General features: G+C 35.4%; 1 pseudogene; it reads right to left on the reverse strand.

The window, feature by feature from the left end:
• Positions 1-5080: 5080 nt before the first annotated feature.
• Positions 5081-10838, reverse strand: LOC133179570 (uncharacterized; annotated as a pseudogene).
• Between the last annotated feature and the right edge of the window lie 292 nt (positions 10839-11130).

An 11130-nucleotide genomic window follows, 5' to 3' on the forward strand; every position in this document is an offset into this window, starting at 1 on the left:
CTCCCCAAAAACCAAAATGAGATGGTATGAACATCTTTTTTAATAAAAATACTAAATGTAAATTATATATTTGATTAATCCGAAGAAATACTTGTTTTATCCCTAGATACAATAAAGGGATATAACGTGATACACAAATGCTTAAATCATCCTAGAATACTTGTCTAAAATTGTTTTAAATTAAAATTTTCTTTGACACTCATTCAACTGTAGTGTTTTTAAATAGCAGTGTGCAAGGGAGAGAAAGTTTTGTTTGCAAGGTTTCGGTTACATTATGTTGGGCACAGCCCCCCCCCCCCCCCAATACTAAGGTTTCTGGTGAAAGCGTGTATGTTGAAAAATCGACGACGACAGACATGAGCAGATCGACACATGTCATTCTGTTCAAATCCAATAATGGATTCTAGGGCTGGAATGTTTCCCCTTAGAGGTCTGTATCGAGCTCAAGATTAGAAAAAAATCAACCGAGGTTATGTAGGAGATTTAAGGGCAGATGTGCAGAGTTCTTTATTTCCATGGTGTCTTCCCTCCTGAATGGACAATCGTTCCTCCCGGAATGTCTGAATGTTAGAATATCATTTAAATTTGTAAATAGTGGTACAAAAGAAAAATTGTATGTTTGTCGAATATATAAGGGAACCTTTATGAGTGGCGCTCTATTCCTTAAAAGTTTACACAGAGGCACTGAAGAGCTTTAAAGGAATGGAACGCCTCGAGTATTTTGGCTCACTTAACATCTGTTTTAAATACTTCTAGCTATTTAAGTTCTTTCAAGAGAGAGTCACTTGAGGACACAACAGTCTCACTTCCTCTGACAAGAAGTTCTGGTTGAGGATCAGCTATCACAGACTGAGGATATGGCTTGGCCACCTTTCCAGCTTCTCCTGAGGTAGGGTGTGACAGTGTCATCTTCTCATGAGGAAGTTCCTGCACAAACTCGGGAAGTGACAGTGTTATCTTCTCCTGAGCTAGTTCTTGTACAGACTCGGGAAGTGACAGTGTCATCTCCTCAGGAAGTTCCTGTACAGACTCAGGAAATGACAGTGTAATCTCCTCAGATAGTTCCTGTACAGACTCAAAAAGTGGCAGTGTCAACTTCTTCCTGAGGTAGTTCCTGTATAGACTCAGCAGTGGTAGTGTCATCTTCTCTTGAGGCAGTTCCTGTACAAACTCAGGAAGCGGTATGTCATCTTCTCCAGAGGTAGTTCCTGTACAGACTCAGGAAGTGGTAGTGCCATCTTCTCTTGAGGCAGTTCCTGTACAGACTCAGGAGTGGTAGTGTCATCTTCTCTTTAGGCAGTTCCTGTACAGACTCAGGAAGTGGTAGTGTCATCTTCTCTTGAAGCAGTTCTTGTACAGACTCAGGAAGTGACAGTGTCATCTTCTCCTGAGGTAGTTCCTGTACAGATTCAAATGTGGCAGTTTCATCTTCTCAGACTGTTGAGTCTGCTCGGACTGCTGGTACATCTCCGACCCTTGCTGTGTGTTTCAAATGAAACTATAGATAAGTGTCTTACTTCTTTTACTACACCAGTAATGGAGACTCGTTTTCCGTCCTCCTTTAACAGAGCCTCGGATGGGGATATCAAAAGAGGGTTGGTAAATTCTGGTATCTCTGCCTCCCATTTCTTTTTCAGGACCATTTTATCATTTTGTGGAAGGTGTTTCAACTGCAATAAAACAAGTTTATTAAATATAATACAGAAAACCATCATAAATAAGGCCAAAAAAATTCTTCAGCCAAATTGTGGCAGGTAAGTTTCTTATTTTTTGGTGAGCAAAAGATAATACAGTTTTATAAAAAGAAAATGACTATACATATGAATCTGAGTTTTGTTTTACTCTTTGATTATTTAATACTTTAAAATTTTAACAGAGTATTATTGAAAACGCTTTGTAAGCTGATAGATAACATTTTGATACAAATAGACATTTATTGTGTATTTATAGCTTCTTCTAAATATGTTTGAAGAGGATCAGTGATAAATAATTCTAAACTAACCTCTTCTGGTAGTCCCATTTCAAATCCATGTCCTCCCCATTGGCAAAGTATTCCTTAACAGCCATCTACAAATGTAAATTAAAAAATAAAATTCTCTATCTGAAATCAAATTGGTGTGTTCCAAATTCTCTTCTCTTGAAAGTTCATGTACATGTGTACAAAGATTCAAAAATTGACATGTGTATAAAGATTCATAGCTTTGCATTGTGGAATGGAAATGAAAATCCATTACACTTTAGAAACCTCGCAGCAGGGGTTGAAATTTTCCTGGATAGCTCACTAGCCGAGGGACTACAGATCAGTAAAAAATTACTAGCCCAAACATCAGACTAACTAGCCTAACAATTTTTTATGCAAAATGAAAATCTAACACAATTTGGGTTTGAGTGTCAGAAACAAATTTAATCAGTTCTCAGTCAAAAGAAACCAGTCTACATAGAAAACAAAAGTAAACTAACAAGAATTTTTTTCTGGTCTGCTAGTCCCACGGACTGTCATTATATATAAATTAGCTAGCCCGAGTCTCAAAACGATTAGCCACGGGCGTCAGGCTACTGTATATTTCAACCCCTGTCTCAGTCACGAGAAAGACAACTTGATTCCGATAACCCCCCCCCCCCCCAAAAAAAAAATCTTAAATCTTAACACCTAAAAAACATTGTATTGCTCTGACTTAAGTGTTATTATTCTATTCTGTGTATGAACACATTTAAACTTGATGACATGAATGTATATCTGCAACTCTTTAGTTAGCATAGGAATAAGATATTGGAAATGACTTACCCTGACTCTGTTGGGAACACTGACTGGTGCTTGTGCTTCTTCTCTTTTTCGTTCAATTTCCTGTGCTAGTCCTCTTATGTCCCTTTTCATGATCCCAATGTGGGCAAGAATTTCCCTTTGATTTTGAAGGATCTCTCTTAGTTGTCCTAGCACACCCTTACAATAAAAGCAGAAAATATTTCTTAATGCAAGAATGAGCATGCTCAATTTTTATTAATGCCTCTCAGGAAATGTACATGTATATTTTTAAATCAGCTCTCTATCCAGGATGATCTATAATCACTTGATTTAAATATCATCAGACAGCTAACACTGTAGAATACACTATGCATTTAATATATATAAAATTTCATTATTAATCACGCACTTGAAATTATATATTTGTATATGTAAATTAACCGAATTATTTTAAAAATATTTTTTGAAGTCCAATAAATGAGTCAATGATCTTTCCCTGATCATATACAACGAAATATATATTATCAAAAGAGTTACTGATGAAAAAATGTTAGTGTTAAATCAGTTGAGGAAAATCTTCATGTCATTACCTACAATTACCCGTGCAGTATAATAGCTTTAATTTTCAATGAGAGCACTGTTTCGGAGAAAGTTCGACAGGTACTCGTAGTTCCAAAATGGTCGTTAAAATTCCTTTCTAGGACCACCCAATCCTCCATTTGCTCCCCGTCAAAATTCACTTCTAGGGGAAATCGAATATTGTCTTCCCATCGGTCGTTACATCCAACAAATATCGAAGACGTGTCATCTTCTATAGTTCCAACCACCTCGCTTATGTATAATTTTCCTCCCATCAAAAATTCGTCTCTATTGTAAGTTTTCAAGATTTGTGTAGGCTCCATAGTTAATCCCCTTTAAAAACAAATAGTTTATCGTCTAAATACTTGCTGTAGTAACCGTATCATTATTCTAGTAAGTGATTCACAAGTTACCATCTGTCACGGAGGTGACCCAACAATTTTTACTTTTTGATTTCAACATACATATCCAATTGTTGGTATAAATTCGTAATTAATAAATTCTTGTTATTCCCAATTCAATACCAGTAACCAATGCACTAATTTATATACATGAGGAGGCACAGTACAAATGAAAGAAGTTTTATTTATCTTAGCATATATACTGTCTTAATCCTAGCAAGCACTCCCGAATTCTGAAAATGTCACACTTATTATAAACGAATCTTAGCTCGAATAGATGATTTTCTGAAACAATAGCTCCAATCTATTAATTAAATAACTTCAACTCTACATATAGCTTTATCAAATCCTCATCAAACTATCATAGCTCAAACTGAAGGACAGATGATACAGCAAACTTTTATGAAAAAGTTCTGAAAATAACAACGTCATTTTTATATAAGTAAAATGAATGTTTCACAGTATATATATTATTTTTTTATTCAAAGTTTTACAATAATGTGATTTTAAGTGACAAAAATTGTACAGTTTTGGTTTGCATGTCATGTTACAATTAACGGTTACATGGACCTCAAAGAGTTGGATTGAATACATTATCCATTTGCTAGGATAATAGAAGTTTTTTTATAGCTTTATATTGTGCATTAGTAATTTGTGCAGGCTTACTTTTAGAACAAAGGTAAAGTTGAAATCTGTCAAAACGCCTCTGTGGATCTCTGCTACATGAACCAAGAAGAACTCATCTTCAGAACCCGAGATCATTTCCACGACGGTTCCATCTAGATATACAAGGACGAATTTGTCCTCCGACTTTTAAGTTCTGTTTTGATGACAACGTTTCTTATAAGCTGCAGACTTGATCTTCGATGACGTATCTTCTGTCTTTGAAAGTGATCCAGCATTTACAAGTCTTCCACATCGCCGTGTACTACAGAAACCAATTCTTACAAATCTGCCGCTTTTGAAGTACTGTTACCGGTGTTCAGTGGACTGGCTGAAGAAAAAGGAGAAGATGACACACATGTAGTGGCAATGGCGGATTTATTAAACTTCTGTTTGAGATTGGGGTACGTAGCACATACTGGTAGGTCCTGAGCCTCCAATGAATGAGGATTGTGGTACCATTACTGTTAAGCCCTGGGGGACCCTGCCTAACAACCATCCCCATAATCAGATTCATCATATTGAATTGATGCTGGCGTTCCTCACGTTTCTGTCGTTCTTCAGACCCCAGTTTGGCTTTTTCCAGTTCAATCTTTTTCTTTTCTATCTCAGACTTGTTTTCAAATTCCAAGAATTTGTCCTCCGACTTTTCGTTTGATGTGCTGAAACCTTCCATAACGGTCCCAAGAGCTACCTATAATCTACTCTTTTTGGCTTTCTTCCCCTTACCGTCCCTTTTCACTGTACTTTCCTCCTTCTTTTGGGGTTTTGGGTCATTTGCTTTGCTTGCTATCTCCTGATCTTTCTTATCCCCAGTCAATGTTGTTTCCTTTGCTGTTTCCTCGATCAGGGAATGTATTGCATCCATGGCCAGATCTTCATTTTTGTCCCCTTTTTCAGCAGATTGTTCTTCAGACCCCTGTTCCTTTTCTTGTACTCCATCACTACTTTACTCGCTTGATGAAGAGAAATCAGCATAGCGTTTGCGAATTCCAATTTCGATCACATTAACTGGGGAGGATGCAGGCCGAGTTCCCAAAATTGCATCAAGTTTTTCAAAATATTTCCATGTTTTCCTTCCCTTTCAACTTTTCTTCACGTTACCTTTGCACTGACGATAAGAACGCTTCAGGTTGCATACATCATTCCTATTAAGTTTGGTTAAAATTGCCCTAGCGGTTTCAGAGGAGTTGATCAAAATGTGAAAAGTTTACGGACAGACGGACGACGGACGCCGAGTGATGGCAATAGCTCACACTGACCCTTTGGGTCAGGTGAGCTAAAAATAACTGTTACAGGTTATTATATAGCAAACACACACAAGTCATGTCCCAACTGTTTATTATCCCAAACAAAAGTTCCAATCAACAAATCTAACCAAGCAACCCACCTTCAAGAGTGCAGTAGATCATAGTGTTCATAGAAAAGGGGTAAGCCTGCACAGGGGAGGTGTTAGTTGTTTTCAATTAAAAAGCTTTGTCCACAGGTTCCATTTTGAAAGGAAAGCAGCATAATTATTGTTTTTGCAGAATATAAATTTATCGATATTATAATATGTGGGAAAGATTGGAGAATTGGATTCGAGAGGAGACAAAATTACAAATAACCTTTAATGTATCACTTATTCTGTTTTGTTCATCTTATGGGGGATATGAGATCTTAAATTTAATAACAATTGTTGTCAAATATATTTGAAAAGAGGATTTCCATGTCCGCCACAAGAGAATGATCGCTCAACTTGAAGTAATTTCTCTCAAACCTCACTTCGTTGTCATGGCTTGGATATAGATATTTGAAAAGAGGATTTCCATGTCCGCCACAAGAGAATGGTCGCTCAACTTGAAGTAATTTCTCTCAAACCTCACTTCGTTCTCAGCTAAGATGCATTTCTCTAGAAGTGCCTGATTCGTGCATATCAAGACACCCACAGCTGAGCCTTGCTTGATTGCTGCTGGCATTAGCATATATCTCAATTGAGATACCGATTGCGGATATAATAGCCTCCCTTTTTTTATTTCAACAAGCAAGTGTTCTTTGGATGTGCTTTCGAGAACTATGTCTGGTATGAACTTGAAGACTCGACTAGTACTACAATCAACGTCCTTTAATTAAGGAGCTTTCTGTGAAATGCGAGGTGAACATCTTGTCACCGTAGATTCACTTTGCAACTTGGAAGGAGATTCCGATGGCGAAGAGTCGTACTCACTTTCTCAAATGTAACTTCAAAGGCTAATTCCCTAACTGATGGCTCGTTGACAGTTGAGGAACCACCAATATTCACCACTCTGACTGAGGTGTCTGAGCCGAATAGTTGTGAAAGGAGACTAAATATCATTGATCTGCCCCGGGAGTTGGACATATCCGAGACAAAGCCTTCTGTAATTGTTTGTTGGTCTATGGATAAAACACCTGAAAAAGAATAGAAAGAACAAAGAATCAACAGATGTTTAATTTGGTTGCTGTATATTAGGCAGTACCCTCACATTTCTGTAGTGTAGTCTAGCAGTGGCACTAACTCAGTTGACAATATTTCAATTTCAACAATTAAAATTGAAAATGGAGGCAGAATAAGAATACAAATAGCCTTTTAACTTGCTTTAATATAGATGTATTGCTGTAAAGTTCCAAGTCTGATGTGTATAAATAACGAGAACAGCGTTCCGATATCCCCCGCCGCCCCAATTTTTTTTTCTGCTATTGTTTGAGTTTTCAAAGGCAATATTCCTATACATATTTTGAATTCAACTTTTTTTTTTCAAATTTAGAGCGCTAACAAGGATATTTCGTCAATTTTCTAGGTTGAAAAGGGGCATAACTCGGTCAGAACTCATCTTCAAACTATCATGAGATATCATTGAGCTAAAGCTACTGTATTCTGAAAAGATATACCAGGTTTGGGAAACCCAACGATACGAGGGCTGTCCGTAAAGTTCGTGGACAGGTCTAATTTTCATAAAAAGAAAGTCATATATAGATTTTTTTATTTATATCCACGATCTATATATACTTCCAAATTTAGAACATAAGTGTGATATCAAAATTGAAAATAAATGAATTTAGTCAGTCTCTAACATTGTAGGTTAGGTGACCCGGAGCAATGTGAAATTTCGACAAACGTCAGGTCAAGTGATCTCAATTCTAGCGTTCATATTTTTTAAAACATTGTACAAAACTGTATTAAAATGATATCACAGTGTTCACATTACAATTTTGATGAAATACTTAAACTTTGAAACCATTGCGTCGTTATTTGTGTTTCCGAGTGATATTCAAAACAGATTATATGTAAACTGAATCGACGTAAAAATGAACGTTTTCAGGAAGGGGCGGAGCAGGGCGCTAGGAAAAAGTCACATAAGTGTCTATAAAATTTCTGATTTTGACACTTTAACACATTAAATAAAGTACCATTCATTTCAATGAAGGCTTCTTTAATATACAAACATGTAATCAAACGTTTTTAACTGATTTGGTGGAAGGAATTATTGTAGACACGAGGAAAAATATCGTCATTTTCCCGGAATTACTAGTACACAAATGAGTAACATTTAACAAAAGAAATGCCTTGGCCGAGATTTTACTACATCTTTAATAATAGTTAGTGTTACAAATTATTGACTGGTTAAAAACTGGAAAAAAAAGATCCTTGTCGAAAATTAATACAGTTTGATTGGCAAATAGTGTGCGTTTTTGGAGAAAATAACAGATTCGGGGCACAAAAGCCTATAAAAAATTTCAATATTTTAACGTCGAACGTTCGATGCTTGTGCTCCGGGTATACATGCACAAATTTTTAAAATAGCGATTTATAGAATTAAAAATTGTATTATCTTCATGAAATTTTACATGCAAATAAAGAAATACTGACATAGAATAAATATTAGAATATTTTTTCTACCAGAATAATTTTAGAGTATAATCTTGTGATTGTCCACGAATTTTACGGACAACCCTCGTATGTTGAAACTAAATGTTGCATCTATAGACATAAAAACCAACATAAATAATCCTAAATGTGAGAAAAAAATGATCACTGGATTTCATTCAATGATTGTCGCTTTGTGGAACAGACAAAATATAAGAGGAAGGGACGAAGGGAAGGACGTACCAATGAACTGATAGAAATGATGAATGCTTTATATTGGGTGAACTAATAAATGTAATTAATTATGCAATCCAAGGTTATTCACATTTCAGATGTATGGCATGAAATAATTTTAACCCTCAACCCCCAAATATAATAGACAATAGCGTAGACAAAATTTGGTTTCAATAAATTACCTTCTAATACTTTGAGTGTATTTTTTACTAGGTCCCATGCATCTTTATCGAAAAAGGGCTTTGCCAATGATTGAACTGCTGGGTTCAGTAAAACAGAAGCATGATCCTGTAGATTCTCTGGTTTTGTCTCAACCTCTTCCTCCTCTATTTTGTTCATTTTACTTTGTGCCTGTTTACAGCACTTTGGTCTGCCAAACTGTGCAAAAATACTGCAAAAAAAACTTCTATAATTAGCAGTTCTTCTTAAACTTTATAACAGAATTCAAAGTATTATAGAACATACATTTCTACATTAACCTTAAATACATGTTAGTTATGCCACAATCTTCTAAAAGGCCCAAAACTAATCTGTTACTTCAGGAGCACTCCTATTGGCATGTGTTGATAAGATAAATCTACTTAATGCAATTTTAGACAGTGTTTAAGTTTGTACTGGAAGGGAAAATGTGACGTATAGGGCTAAAAATAGGGACCAGGGTTATACGTGTTGGCAAATCTGTCTTATCATGGAAGAGGTTGGCATGGTATAACAAATATCCAATGAACATTCCTGCTAAGTTTAGTTCCAATACTCCAAGCAGTTTCATAGAGAAAGGATTAAAATATGAAAGATATCCAAAAAGCTTGAGTAATGATTTAAGACCTGAAGATAATGTGTGTGGTAGACATGATAATTTGCTTTTCTGTTATGACTCGCAAATATACAAGGTACTATAGCATTCTTTTTACTGATCTATACAGCAGATACAAAATACTCAAAAGACCCAGTTTCTGTAAATGGTGGCACAGACATCAACTTGTGTTTTGCAATACAGAAGACTCATTTCCCCATAAATGATATAAATTACTTACAATCGACACTTGCAGTCAACGACACATCAATAACCTCACTGGTGTTGGTACCATTATTCTGTGGGGGAACTAAAAATATATCGAATTTCTATTAAGTTTTAAAAAATGTAATTTATTAGGGTTTAGAATAAATAATTAAATGGATTTTCATTCATAATTTCAGTTTATAGGCATTATAAAACTATTAAAATTATTAAAACTTTTGTTGCCCTTTCAGTTTGTTTCATATTGTGCAATATAATATTAAATTTGTACTTTTTAAGATAAGGCTGAAAACACAGTGAAATTTTTGTGAAAAAAGTTATCTTTCACTGTTGATTTTCCTGCAAATGTCCGTTAAGTATTCAAAACTTGCCTTGCTGTGACTTTATTTGTTATATCAGAGAAATTAATGCTTATGGCCTTGTAAAAAGAAAATTTCATTCACTCATTCATCCTCAAAACCTAGTAAGAGCATTTTTTTACTATGTTTTTCCATTTTATTAATAAAGAAGCCTTCATTTAATGGAGACGAAGCGTCTAAATATATGTAATGCAGATCAAAAGTTGCATACAGACAAGAGTGCATCTAGGAAATACTGTGTGCACCACTTATCTTAGAAATTGAGGCAAAAGTAAATCCTTAAAAAATTATATGAACAAAGAATATTCTCAAAATGTGATTAGGAATGGGTAGTACAATGATATTATTACTAGAATCAGAACTTTTCCCGACGTCGTAATGTCATATAAAAAGACTGTGCCATCATATTTTAGCATCAAAACACAAAAACTGGAAAAACATTGAAACAGGAAAAATATAGGACTCAGAAATATGCAGGGTACTGTAATATTGTTTTTATCTGTATATCTCTACAGCATATACAAAATAGTCAGGAAAACCCAGTTTCTGAAAAAAAGTTGGTATCGTAGGCAGTAATTGTAAATTTCATCTTATAAGTATACATGCAATATATCATCAATCTGGTTCCAGTGGATCAGTTAAATACCTGACAACAAAAAGTTAAATGTGTGACCAAGAGAAGGCAATTGAAATCTAAAAACAAAATGAAACTTCGTCTTTCAAGTGAATTATAGATAAGATCTGTGACCTACCAGTAGAGGAACATGGAGCTACTTGTTGTTCCTTACTTCCTTGAGATGCTTGAATGTCTTAAAAAGAAAGAAAATATTTTAAATGTTTGAACAAATTCCAATTTGAATGAATAAGTTAATATGCAATTGTAAATATTACCGTAATGACACTGAGGAGTTTCGTTGAGATCCTCGGACTTTTGGCTGGATCCACATGAGATATGAGGGTGAACCCATGAACCCATGGCTCGAATTATTTGCAAATATTACCGTGGCGACACTGAGGAGTTTCCTTGAGTTCCTCGGACTTTTGGCTGGATCCAGATGAGGTATGAGGGGGAACCCATGGCTCAAATTAATTGTAAATATTACCATAGTGACACTTAGGAGTTTCGTTGAGTTCGAACCCATGGCTCAAATTAATTGTAAATATTACCATAGCGACACAGGGTAATATTTAGATACAATTAATTTGAGCCATGGGTTCACCCTCATACGTCATCTGCATCTAGCCAAAACTCAACGAAACTCCAGTAT

The sequence above is a fragment of the Saccostrea echinata genome, unplaced genomic scaffold (genome assembly GCF_033153115.1).
Source record: "Saccostrea echinata isolate AGI-Se365-2 ecotype Australia unplaced genomic scaffold, CSIRO_AGI_Sech_v1 ptg000005l, whole genome shotgun sequence".
Lineage (NCBI taxonomy): Eukaryota > Metazoa > Mollusca > Bivalvia > Ostreida > Ostreidae > Saccostrea > Saccostrea echinata.